The following is a 12,747-nucleotide window of genomic DNA, read 5'->3' as shown; positions in this document are numbered from 1 at the left end:
TGCTGGTATAATTGGATTAAAAAAAATTAAAAAAGCCATCTGATAGGACAAGCTCCTCAAAAAACAATAACCTGCTTAAGGAAATGATGAATCATTCTGAAATAAGGGGCTGTGGTGTGAATCTATTGATGGATGAATTGATTCTGGGACTATTTCAAGACCTGTGGCCATGTGTGATGGATGATTTTCTATGGCAGGTAACAAACTATTGAAACAAAGCCATATATTCTAGTTCTTCTGATTCTCAGTCACCAGTGCCTTTTGAAACCATGGTACTCACAGGAGTCACACTTAGTGCAGCAAAAATGCTTTCAAACCAAGTTCAAGCTCTTTGACCATGACCCAGATGCTTCACAGAGTCATTTAGAAGCATTTCTTGCCTCTAGCCATCTTTTTCTTTTAATTCTTTTGTATTTTTACATAGGTAGTAGTTATATTCCTATTCTAATTTATAATAGTGTTATTCAGTATTTGATAAATTGAAAAATTTTATTAATATCCTGCAATGTTTAAATTAGAAATTCTCTTCAAATCCCCAAATAATTTCTTTGCCTAAGTTCTAATACTAAGAACATTGTATTCTATTTTTAAACAGCACTTTCTTGGAAGATTTTTTTATTTGCACTTTCTTTTGGTAACTGTGCATCCATACAGATATCTTACATTCTATTCTTAATGGATTTTTTAATGAAAAGAAAACCAGTAATTAGTAAAGAATTCTACTTAGATGGATGCCTCAGTATTCCCTGTGTTACTGTTCTTTGGGGAACAGCGCATGGCAAAATACATAGTACTCTTTTATAAATGAAGTTCACAGAAAATTAAACTTCAGCCTGTGTTTCACACACTCTCTCAGTCCAGATAAGGGATGTCCCCTGCCCCCTGTACATATTTATGGCAGTTTATCCACTAAAATAATTACAATTTTCATAAATTCTCAGAGCACCATTGGTTTTGCTAGTTTGATAGAGCACTGGGGCTGATCTGGAGCAGACCATGGGTCTGTCCAGAGTTTGTCAGGCTGAAATGGGCTCCATTTGTTACCCAATTGCAGGAATTGCTGGTTAATGAACTCCCTGAAGTGCCAGCAGGACAGTGAGCAGGGGCCAGGCTGCCCAGCCTGTGAGAGCAGCTCAGGGGCATCAAAGCAAACCCAACATTGAAATTGGCCTTCTAGACTACGACAAAAAACCCTGCTGACCAAGTAATTCCAAAACTTCTTGAGGCTCAGCTAACTCCAGAAGCACATTCACATGACAAACCTGAGGGATGCTCTGTCAGGGATGCACTCTGGTTTAAATCCAGCACAGAGCACACTGAGATCCAGAAAACACCAGCAGAGGCTCAGATTTGACTGTCCCAGGCTGAGACAGGTGACACCCAGGCCAAAATTCAACAACATCAGAGATAAAAGGGTTGGTGCAATGGCCTGCTGATACCTTTCCCTGTTGTTCTCTGAATTCCACATGAACCCAGTGCTGAAGCAGCCTGTACCAAACTGAGCCAAGAGGATCAAGAGAGATAACATTTTAAAGTTGATTCAACACATGTTTCTTTTGAAAACAAGTTTTTAGGATGTTGCCATATGATCTCCTCTGGAAGAATATATGTTCTCTTCCAAACCTATTATGCTGACTTTCTGCGCAACCTTGATTAAAAATAGAAGACATATTTTGGAAGCAAATCCCAAGTGATTTTTATATCTGCAAATAGAATGTAATTATTTTTTAAATGCCTTGACTTTTTCCTCATCCAAAAAAACCCTCATAAGCCACCCACCTTAAATGCTAAATAGTGACACTTCACTGCTAAAGTTATAAACCAACTGGACACCATTGGTGACAACATCTGAACACATCTGTGCTCCTTCTTCTGGGATTTACTACAAAAACTGATCAGTACAAGAGGACTCTAAGCAGCAGAAGGGAAATGTGGTGCCTCTAGACAGCTGATTGCACATTTGTGTCTAATGACAAAGCTTATAGAGCAATATAACCACTTTGTTATTTAGGAACATTGGATTCTGTTCTGGAAAACACCTTAGCAATCACTATATGTAGCTCTTCTCTGTTTCAAGCTGCCATATTTTACATGTTCCCTGTTATAAACCAGAATTAATTTGCTGTAATGCAATATGCAGATCAAAATTAGAACAATATTTTCATCTTCTCTTCAGTCAGTTTGTTTCATCTAAAAGAAAAATCACAGCTTGAGCTGTGTAATCTCAGCCAAAGATAAATCTCAGTTTATTATGTATCAAGACTTCCTGGGAAGCCATTTGGCTGAATTAAGCTCATCCTTCCTTTTTTGTGACAACTCATGTCATGACATTAAAGGTCATGTTCCTTCCTTTCTGTCACTTCAAATTATGCCATCAATATCAAGAAAGTGATTCAACAGAGAATGTAATAAATGCTACAGAATTATTAAAATCATGCTAGGTGGCTGCTTTTCATACATTCCTGATTCCAGCTAACACCTTGAATTCTTAACAGGAAAAACAGGTGCCTTGAATACAATGGAAATGAGTTGAGGCTGCAGGTCTGGGGAGGAGGAGGAGGAGGAAGAGTAACTCCCATTCCAGTCACGCCGTGCCCATAATCACAGCAACAGCAGCACACACACATTCATTAAGGAAACATTCAGCTCTCTTCTTTGCAATTGTGTTTAAAATGATTTAGCTCAACACTCTATCCCCAAAAGCATACATCTGGACTAAAATAAGAAATAAATAATTTAAAGGGATAAATGTTTATTGAAAACATTTGCATCTGACTCAATCAAGTGCTTAGTTGTTATTTTTCAGTATCACTTTTCTACTTCCGTGTTCTTCTTTGGCTTTTAAATGAGAAATTTAGGTTTCATTTTTCAAGAAAAGCACTTTTATGTTTCCCCCACCTTCTGGCAGAGTCCCAATCTCCTTCCTAGGAGATGACTTGGGGCTCCCCACCTGAAACACAAATTGACGGAATAATCCAAATGTAAACACACCATTTATGTTAATGGTTGTGAAAAACCAACTTGGAGAATTAACTGCCACACAGCAGCAGAACGTGTGCTCCCCTTGTCAGAGAAAGCAATAAGAACCCTGGGAGAAGGAAATAAAAACATATATTTTTTAAATGTAGCTGCAGATTGAGATATGGCTCTTTTCCACAGGTTTAATTAGTATGGAGGCAGAGATTCCCACTTTGTAATTTCTCTTCCTTAATTGATTCATAGTTCTATTTTTGAGTTAAAATTCCGCACCCAACTACACACATTGCATGTCCCAGGAAGCAGAAACAAAGTCATTTGAAGAACAGCTGAGCAGCTCACTGCAACATGGATAGAGGTGAAAAACAACATGAAATACACACAACAAGGGCTTGGGGAGCAGGAATGTCAAGGGAGGAGAACCTTTCAGCAGCACTGGAGTTGGCAAGGCCAGGGGAAAAAAATAAAGAACTGACTGAAGAGCAGAGCAGTGAAAAGGGAGGAGAGGAGGGGAAGGGGACAGAGATGGCTGAGGCAGCAGGACAGGGAATAAAGGCTGCCCCAGTGACCTGCAAAATAAAACCTCACACAGCTGCGACACCTGGAGCCCACCTTGGCCAAGGGACTCTCCGCTTGTGCTTTTCAAATGAGTGAGGTCTGGTGGCTCTTCTTGCCTCTCCCACCTGGAACTACATTTTAATTTTGTGCCTGCAGCTTCCAGCAGGATTTCTACCATGTGCTGAACCACTCCTTTTACCCTTCCCTTTGTACACAGGAAGGATCTTTCCACCTTGCCTCTTCTCTCCTCCAAGACTGACATTAGGGATGGACACACTCAGTGCTGAGAGCCACTCACTGCAGCCTCTTCTGCTGAATGCTGAAAGGAAAATCCAGCACCAGAAACCTCCTCACTGCCCCTTAGCAAATTTCCACTTTTTAACCCCAATGCCAATCCTGACCTTTTCCCCCGGCAGCTAAAATCCAGTATTCCTGGGGTGAAAAGGTTTGCCTCAGACAAGACAATTTTGCTGCACACACTGCAAGTTGTGTTCTTGAATATTGCTGAGCCCCCTATTCAAATTTAGTTGTCTGAAGGACAAATCGGAAGAGCTATATAGATGTCTCATAATCAAATAAGAATATTCTAAAATATTACTATAGAAAGCTTTTTCTTCTTGCTAAAAGAGGTAGATTGAATATTTTAAAATGCAACTTGAAATTCCATTTTACATCCAGAGCATTGCAGCAACTTCTATTCTTGTTTAGCATTCTTTACTCTTTTTTGTCACTCCGATCTTCTCAAAACCATGCAGTCAAATCATTGTGAACTGCTGTGTTTAGTTTTGGCCACACAGACATTTTCCTGCCTAAGAAACAATGACTTTTAAACTGCCTCTTCTTTCTACTCAGTAATTACAGCCAATAGCACTTTAGAAATTTAGATGTAAACAGAGCACCAGGACCTTCTCCCAGTCAAGCCTCATCTTCAGAAAATCCAAGCCAGATCCTAGAAATGTTTTTGTGTTTAAGTCAAAGTGGGTATTTCAATTATGAAGCCAGCAACTACTCACATGTAAAGTTTTACAGTGCTAAACCCACTAAAAAGTGACAATGATGCAGAACCATCAAGCTGTATTATAGTCTTAGTTCTCAAAATATTTGGATTTTATTAGCTTAGCAATGAGGCTTCCACTGCATGCTAATCATTCATTAATGCACCTCTCCTTAGAGAGAGGACCGAGTCCAACATGTTCCTTCTCATTTGATTTTAAAGGAACATATATTATAGATGTGAGCTACATATAGTTCTGGACCTCAAGAAATCATCAGCAGTACTTCATTGGGCTGTGATATTCTGCAGGGAATCTTACACAATGAAGAGAAAAAAACCTCTGAATAATTTACACTAAAATCTGCTTGATTTACAACCTTCTGTTCTATCTCTGTGGGAGACAGCTATGGCAATGAATCCTCACAGTAAATCTACATTTAACAAAAGAAGTTGCTGAGCTCCAACAACTGGCCAGTCCAACTTCAATAATCCTGACAAGGAGATAACTAAATCCCAGAGAGCCCAAGAAAGAGCACAGAGAGCTGTTCCATTATCTGATTTAACCACAGCCTGGCTACAGCTGAGTCACCACAAGGCTGGAATGGAGCTAACCCTGTTGTGTCAGGCAAACACAGCACAGAGACTCCCAGGCCAAGGATCTTGCAATCAAAGTGAAAAAAACAATAAAAAAATAAACACTAGAATTCAAGAAAAAAGGACAAAAAGCACAGCATTAGTAAGGGCTGCAGCAAGTCCTGCTAGTGCTAAATTTCTTACAGCAGAGAGTTGGAAGGAGCACAGAGGAGGAGAGGAGCACATCTTCCAGGGGTGCCCAAGGAGCCTTTGGCAAGCAGGGTCAGGCTGCCCCAACAGCTCACACTGAGCTGGGCAATGCTGGTGCCACCCACCAGCATTCAAAGCACAAGATTTGAAAATTTCCACCAGTTCTGGAGGTGAACACTCACACACTTACATAGGGAAAAATGCCCCTGAACAAAGCATTTGCCAGGAGATAGCAGGAGTAAATGCTGAGCAACATCCTCAGGTGGTGTAGCCTACCTTTTAGAAAAGATTCCTTCTTAAGAAAACTGAGGACATTTAATGCATTTTTGGAACTTTTGAGGAAAAAAAAAAACCAAACACCATTTAGGTTTTTAAAATCCTACTGCTTAACAGGAGATGAAATCTTGAATATTCATTATCTTCCTGAATTGGAATGAGTGCTGGAAAATGAAAAATCAGGAGATGGCAGAAACAGGGAAAACAGCCAGACTTCCTGCGTGTGGAATATATGTCTTAGTTTTGTTGAAAAATAAGAAGGAAGAAGTTCTTCAAATTGCAGCCCATGGGTGATGATTTCCAGGTACCAAACTCACACTGAGACCCTCGCCCTTCCTGCAGCCCATTCTCTGTATCAGCTCAGGCATTAATCACATAAAAATGATGCTGCTGCTTACAACAGGGAGCATCTCACCCTTGGGAAGGCAGGAACCTGAGCTGGAGGAGCTCCTGAGGGCAGTGGGTGCACAGAGCAGTTACACTGGGTGGAGTTGGGTGGAGATCCCTGCTGGTTCTGGGGATGGAGAATTCACACAACAGCAGAAATGTTCGTGATCCCCAGCTTTGGGAGGGATTCTACAGCCTGAGAGAGTGGAATGGTCCCCTCCAAGCCTCCACCACTGGTACTGAGGGTTTTTAACCCAAATCAACAAAGCAAACTCTTAAGGATCAGCTGCCAAGGATCAGCCTTGCAAAGGATGTTCATTAAAGCTCTTCTCAAAGGTTTAAAAGATAAAAATAAGGCAACTGTTGAAGGACAGGAATGCATGAGGTGGTGCTGAAGAGCATGCTGAGAAACAGAGATCCAGAAATTGCTCTGCTCAGGCAGGACAATTTGGCTTGTGCAAAGTTTCAATAGCCAGATTTGGTAAACTGTTTTCCCGAAGGTCCAGAACTCAATCAGAGTTGTAGGCACACAGAACTTGAGGCATTCATATGTGGCTTTCCCACTAAATAAAACCCCCAAACAACTCAAAGGCATTCCACAATTTTGTATTGCTGTTATAATTTCAGATATTTATGAGGCAGAGAATATTGGTATTCTGTATTCCTTATGAAATTAATTGTTTTGTGCATTATCAGTATTCTGATTGGAAGAGTGAGTTCTGGAATAGCCTCTCCCCCTTCCTGGGGCATTCTGATTATCTGCAGGAAAAAGGACATGGGTGTTTTAACAGAGATGTGTTTAGGTTCCACTAAAATACCATGACAACCTTCAGAATTATTCACTTTCAAAGCTATTCCAGAATAATCTGTAAACCAACATCAAATATTTCATACCATTTTGGCAGAAAATGAAAAGTGTTCCATTTCATGCTTAATTTATTTTTTAATTATAAATCTGTTGGTAAACAGTACCATAATAGGCTTTGCTTTGTGCCGGCTTTATGCTTCTGAACTCTTAGAGTTTTAATATGTTTTCAATACAAAAAACCATGATAATAACTGCTCCTGGAAATGACTGGCTGGATGAGTTCATCCCTAAGTAAATTTTAGCATTAATCACATACACTTGCTAGTAAGGGACATTAAAAACCCAGATAGAAAACAGTCTGGCAATTTTTAAACATCAGAATAATAATAGAGGTAATAATTTATACCTAGAACAGTTTAATACTAATTCTACCCTAACAGTAATCTTTTCAGAAAAACAGGAAGACAATTTTTAATTAAAACCACTTTTTGTATAAAATTGTTATACCAGCACATGGATGACATCCCACAAAGCCACAGCCTCATATTTTACCTACTCCCTCTGCTGTAGTCCTGAAATTGAGAGTTCCCCTGACATATTAGTGAGAACTTTGGCTTCCTGTTGCTCTTTTTGAAGTTTCACAATCAGTTAAAATAGTGGGGGTTGGTATCTAAACATTTATATTTGTATTACAAATACAACAGGCTGATTCATTAACAGCCAGCCTTCACTGTGTTTGGGCAGGAAAACCTTTGCTGCTGCTGTTTTGTGGCAGCACATTCTCCCCTCTAAAAGCAGAAATAAGCAATATCTGTCCAACCACACACAAGCCAATCATCAAAAGAACCTTTGTATCTATATGTATAATATATACAAGTAATTAGAAATATATCTTGAAAATCAGCCTCCCTCCTATGAGTCTTTGCTCATGTCTGCACTCAGCCTTTATTGCTGCAGGTATCATCACACCCTCTACTATTTGTAGCATACTCTGAGTAATTTCACAGTTGCCAAGCTGTTGACAACTTCACCCCCAGCTCCCACAAGAGCTATGGATTTGCAGAGCACACGGATATTGGAACTTCTGCAGCAGCAGAAACAAGCACAAATATTTGCAAGGGATCAGGAAGCCTCCCTGGTACAGTGACAAGCATTAGGAAATCCTGGCTTTGCATATAAGATAAGAAGTTCAGTTTACATGGCCTTACACACAAATTCACCCAGGCTGGTATTTCAGCTTAGGTCAAGAGGAAAGTTCAAGTAGTCAGCTCCTTTCTGCCATTAAATAATTTATCAGCACAAGTGCACAACACACTGCAAGGCTCTTCCATCACTGCACCCAGAGTGAAAAAGGAAAATCTGCCAGGCTATGCTTGAGGAGAGCTGCTGCCCTTCCTGAGAGGGGGCTCTGCTGAAATACAGATTTCACCTGGGCAGGTGTTTGTGGAGCAGAGTGAGCACTGTGGAAATTCCTCACTGAAATCTGTCAGCCCTGTGCAGACCCAAGGATGTGTTTTAGGGAGGGGGATGGCAGCTCAGTGGTCACTGCAATAAATCAAAGCCTTGGCTGCACAGAGTGACTCCAACTGCAGGAGGGATTCCCTCAGAGCCTCCCTCACCCAGCAAACCTGCTCTGAGGAAACAGGAAGGTGTCGCAGACATCTTTTATGAAAAATCCTTTCCTTAGGATTTTTCCTCCTGAGAAGCTGAGAGGCCTCAGGAACAATATGTAAACATGATTATCTGCTGCTGTGGAATGCAACAGGTGCATCTGTGATCAGTCTCATGTGGTTGTTTCTAATTAATGGCCAATCACAGTCAGCTGGTTCAGACAGAGAGCAGAACCACGAACCTTTGTTATCATTCTTTCCTTTCTATTCTTAGCTAGCCTTCTGATGAAATCCTTTCCTCTATTCTTTTAGCATAGTTTTTATGTAATATATATCATAAAATAATAAATCAAGCCTTCTGAAGCATGGAGTCAGATCCTCGTCTCTTCCCTCATCCAAGAACCCCTGTGAACCCCGTCACAGGAAGGGACAGCATAATTTAATAGTACAATATATTTAAAATAGCATACAAAGTAAATAAATAACAAAAAGGAGTATACAGGTGTGCAGATATACAAATGAAAGTCAGAAGTCCATCAAGAAATTAAAGTTCTTTTTACATAAACACACAGCCCCCAAAATTTTAAAAATAGACTTAAAAATATTGTCCTTGGCTTGTAACAGAATATTTCACAGAAAATAATTTAACAAGCAATCTTTCCAGGCTTACTTCTTTCTATATTTACTGGAGGAGTAAAGACCTTTATTTTATATTGATACCTTTCTATATGCAAACATCTGGCTTTATTTTTCAAATTCCAGTTTATATCCCCTACTTTTTGTCAAGATTTAAAACTGATTAAGATAATGCTTTAGTTCTCATTTCCTTTCTTAGAAACATTTTAATACCTTTTGATGTCAAGACTAAGGCCAAGCTGACAACTTGTATTCTGTTGTATTTTAAACTAACTTCTGTTATCCAGACTAAGAAAAGAAACAGCTATTTATAGGATTTAAATTCCATGTTAAACTTTTGCAGTATGTTAAGAGACTGAAGTTTCAAAACTTAATAATTTAGGATATATTATTTTCATTTATATAATTTACTACTATATTATTAAATTAAATGAATTATTCCAAGTATACCAAGAGAAATAAAAACCAAAATTGCCTAACTGCAAAAATTATTCTGGAGCACATTGTTGTGTGAAGTAAACTTAACATTTTAGTTGAGGTCAACATGACTGTTCAAAAATTTTCATCATTACCTCCATAAATTTTCCAAGAACTAATTAGCCATCACTCATAATTTGCTATTCACCTGAAAATAACAGAACCCTCCAAACTGTAATTCAGACAGAAACTCTAAGCAGCTGATTATGAAAGTAGTAGTAGAATGGAAAAAGGAAATGATTTTGAAATCAGAACAGACAAGCCAGCATTGAAAGTCAGTGACAGTGGAGCTTCTCTTTTCCCTTTAATCCCATTCTTCCCTGAACTGCAGACATAGCAGGGCTAAAATCTGTTGATGGAATAATTTATCTATAGAGATAACAAACGAATTTAGCAGTTTTGCCTATATCTATATATCTCCACATGTACACGCAAACAAAAGCAATTAATGGAAAAAGTGCATTTTACTGGGTAATTTCTTTGCAACAAATTATTCCACTAACTGCAAAGTTATTAAAGTAATTCTAATTTATGTATTAATAAAATATGCAAAAAACACACATGCTGTCTCTATGTTTACTCAGTACACAGGGATCCTGATAACAGATTTTACTTTAGTCATTCCTTCCCTTTGCTCGCTTCATAAGAATAGATTGAACTCGAAAAATCTTTGTGGAACTCTTTCTACACAATCAAAATGGCATTAAGAAAAATCTTTCCATATAGCCATGCGGAACATTTCTTGGTATATTGTGTTAACAACAATGCTTTCAAAAAGGAACCAAACCTTCGTTCAGTCAAAATGCTGGAAATTATTCCAAACATTTTTAAAAATATGGAACTTAAAGATAGTCCTGTCAACTTACAAAAATGTTGGGATCAGTAACCCTTATGTGCCTTTAAAAACTTCGGGAATTTCAAATTCTAAGTGTGGCCTTCCATGATCTGCAATCTTAACCCCTCAAAGAGTTTACTGAACTGAAACACCAAGTTCTGGAGCACAGGAATTTTGATGCCAAAGCCTCACATTAAAACAAAACGTGAATCAAATCTCATGTGTCTTCAGGCAACACAACCTCCCCTAAATTGTACCTGACCCTGGGTCTGTATGACCAAAATGTACACAGGACTTCAACTGGATTGATTGAGAAAGGCACTTGGTTTATTTTCCCTGTATCATCCTCGTAGAAGGTCATTTAAAAATCCTTCAGGCTGTGCATTTTAAATGATTTTGTCATGAGAAATTAATTTACAGGCTTATAGACTTTGCAGAAATGATAGATTTCTAAAGACTTTTTGAGCAGTGAATAATGAACTTTGCCATCCTCCTCAACACTGACTGATTTAGTTTCCTGAATAAGTGAGGCAAGTGGTGGTCTTATCTCTGTGCTGAGGTCAAACGATTTCTGATTGGAAGCAGCAAGAATAAAAGACAAAAATTTCTGCCTTCTAATACATCAGACCTCATCACTCTCCTGTACAGCAGCACAGCTCCATCTGAATGTCTCCAGAAAGAATTCTCAAGAATTATAACCAGGAGACCTTGGCTAAAATCTGTCAATGCAAAGCAAGAATTTTATTTCCCCTCCACACTGAAAAAACAAAAAAGATATTTGAGATCTAAAGGTGCTATTTTTCTTCATATTTTGAAGCAATCTAAGGGTCAAGCTTTCAATTTTTGAGATAAAACCGCCCCTTTAACATTGAAGACTTTGTATCTAAATGCTATAAAGGCTATCATTTGGGAATACTTTTTTCATCCTAATATTTCCTTCTTTAAATACTCTGCATCAATGCAAAGCAAATAAAAGGTTTTATATCTCTGACATGGAAAGTTGCTGTTGAGAATTTGACAGTCATGAGAAGAATTAAATCTGTGGCATCAGTTTGAGCTTGGTAATGAGCCAACATCTGGACAACTTTGGTTGTTTAGAGGTGTTGGAATCTAAACACAAATCAGCAGCCAGCACAACCAAGGCGAACATAGGAATACATTCCCATGTATATATATATATCTGTATTTATATATTTCTAAAAATTGCACTCAATTCCCGGTTTATAGCTCCAAATGTCACCTGTTCCCAGTAGACACACTCCAGCCATGTTGCCCCCTTCCATTATGCATTATAAATTCCATGATTCTTTAGAATACATGAATACATAGCCTCACTTTTGTCCCCGACCCAGCTACACGTTGATGAATGAGATCTCAGACTAGATAGGTAAATAGAAAGAAGGTGAAGGATGGGAGCTTGCAATGTATAATTTATTACAAGTACCACAAAATACCAGTGCTGAGAGAAAACAAATTATTGGCTTCTCATGCAGCGACCATGAGAAGGTGATAAATATTTTACTATATAGTACTCATCAGACATTTGAATAGCTCATCTGTCCCATTTATGCCAGCTAAAATGAATTCAACCTATCAGTGGCAAATGCATTTTTAATGTTTTGTTACCTTCAGTGGAAGGGGCAGCTAAAAAGTCCCTCTTCCCCAAGAATCACATTTTTCATTTGATTAAACACAGTAAACTGTTTATTCTTGAAGAGGCTTTTCTTGTTCAAAGCCCTTTACATCTTACAGAAATTTCATGCCCAATTTCATTCCACTTTCTAGGAAGCAGAAGTTACCAAAGCTGTTTTCCAAGCTGTGAGAACGTGGTCTTTTGATGGGAAAACACTTGCCTCTACTAAAATTAAAAACATTTGGAAACACCTACAGGCACTCTTCCCTTCAGAGAAGAGAAGTTGAGCCAGATAACTCCAAGTGGCCATTTGTAAGAAATACAATTCTGAAGAATCAGCAATTAACTGAATTCAAAAAGTTCATTTCTAGTACCTGTTACCTGTCAAAACTCTCAAATTTGCTTTTCAATGGAAAGCAGAACTTCCAGAGATATTGAGGAGCTCCCAGAGGGACATGAAGTGATAAGAACCTGCTCCAAATCCTCCATGAGAATAAGTAATTGGAGCATTTACACCAAGCCTCTGTTACCCTCCTTGGAACACAGCAAATGCTTTCAAAGTTCTCTTTGTTGTCTTGATATTCTTGACTACAATATTCTCAACTATTATGAGCAAAAAAATAAGACAAAGAAATTTGAAATTCCTGGTTCTAGGTGTCAATTTGCTTTCCAGAATGTACCTCTTGTAGGCATTCAAGCTGGGAGCCACACTGCTCCTAATCCTAAATAAAACCTTGGATTTAACATGGGCTCCTCTAAATCAGAAATCAAGAC

Source organism: Melozone crissalis, unplaced genomic scaffold (genome assembly GCF_028551555.1).
Source record: "Melozone crissalis strain CALT ecotype California unplaced genomic scaffold, PUWL_Pcris_2 ptg000017l_1, whole genome shotgun sequence".
In the NCBI taxonomy this organism is placed as follows: domain Eukaryota; kingdom Metazoa; phylum Chordata; class Aves; order Passeriformes; family Passerellidae; genus Melozone; species Melozone crissalis.
This window is presented reverse-complemented; position numbering follows the sequence as displayed.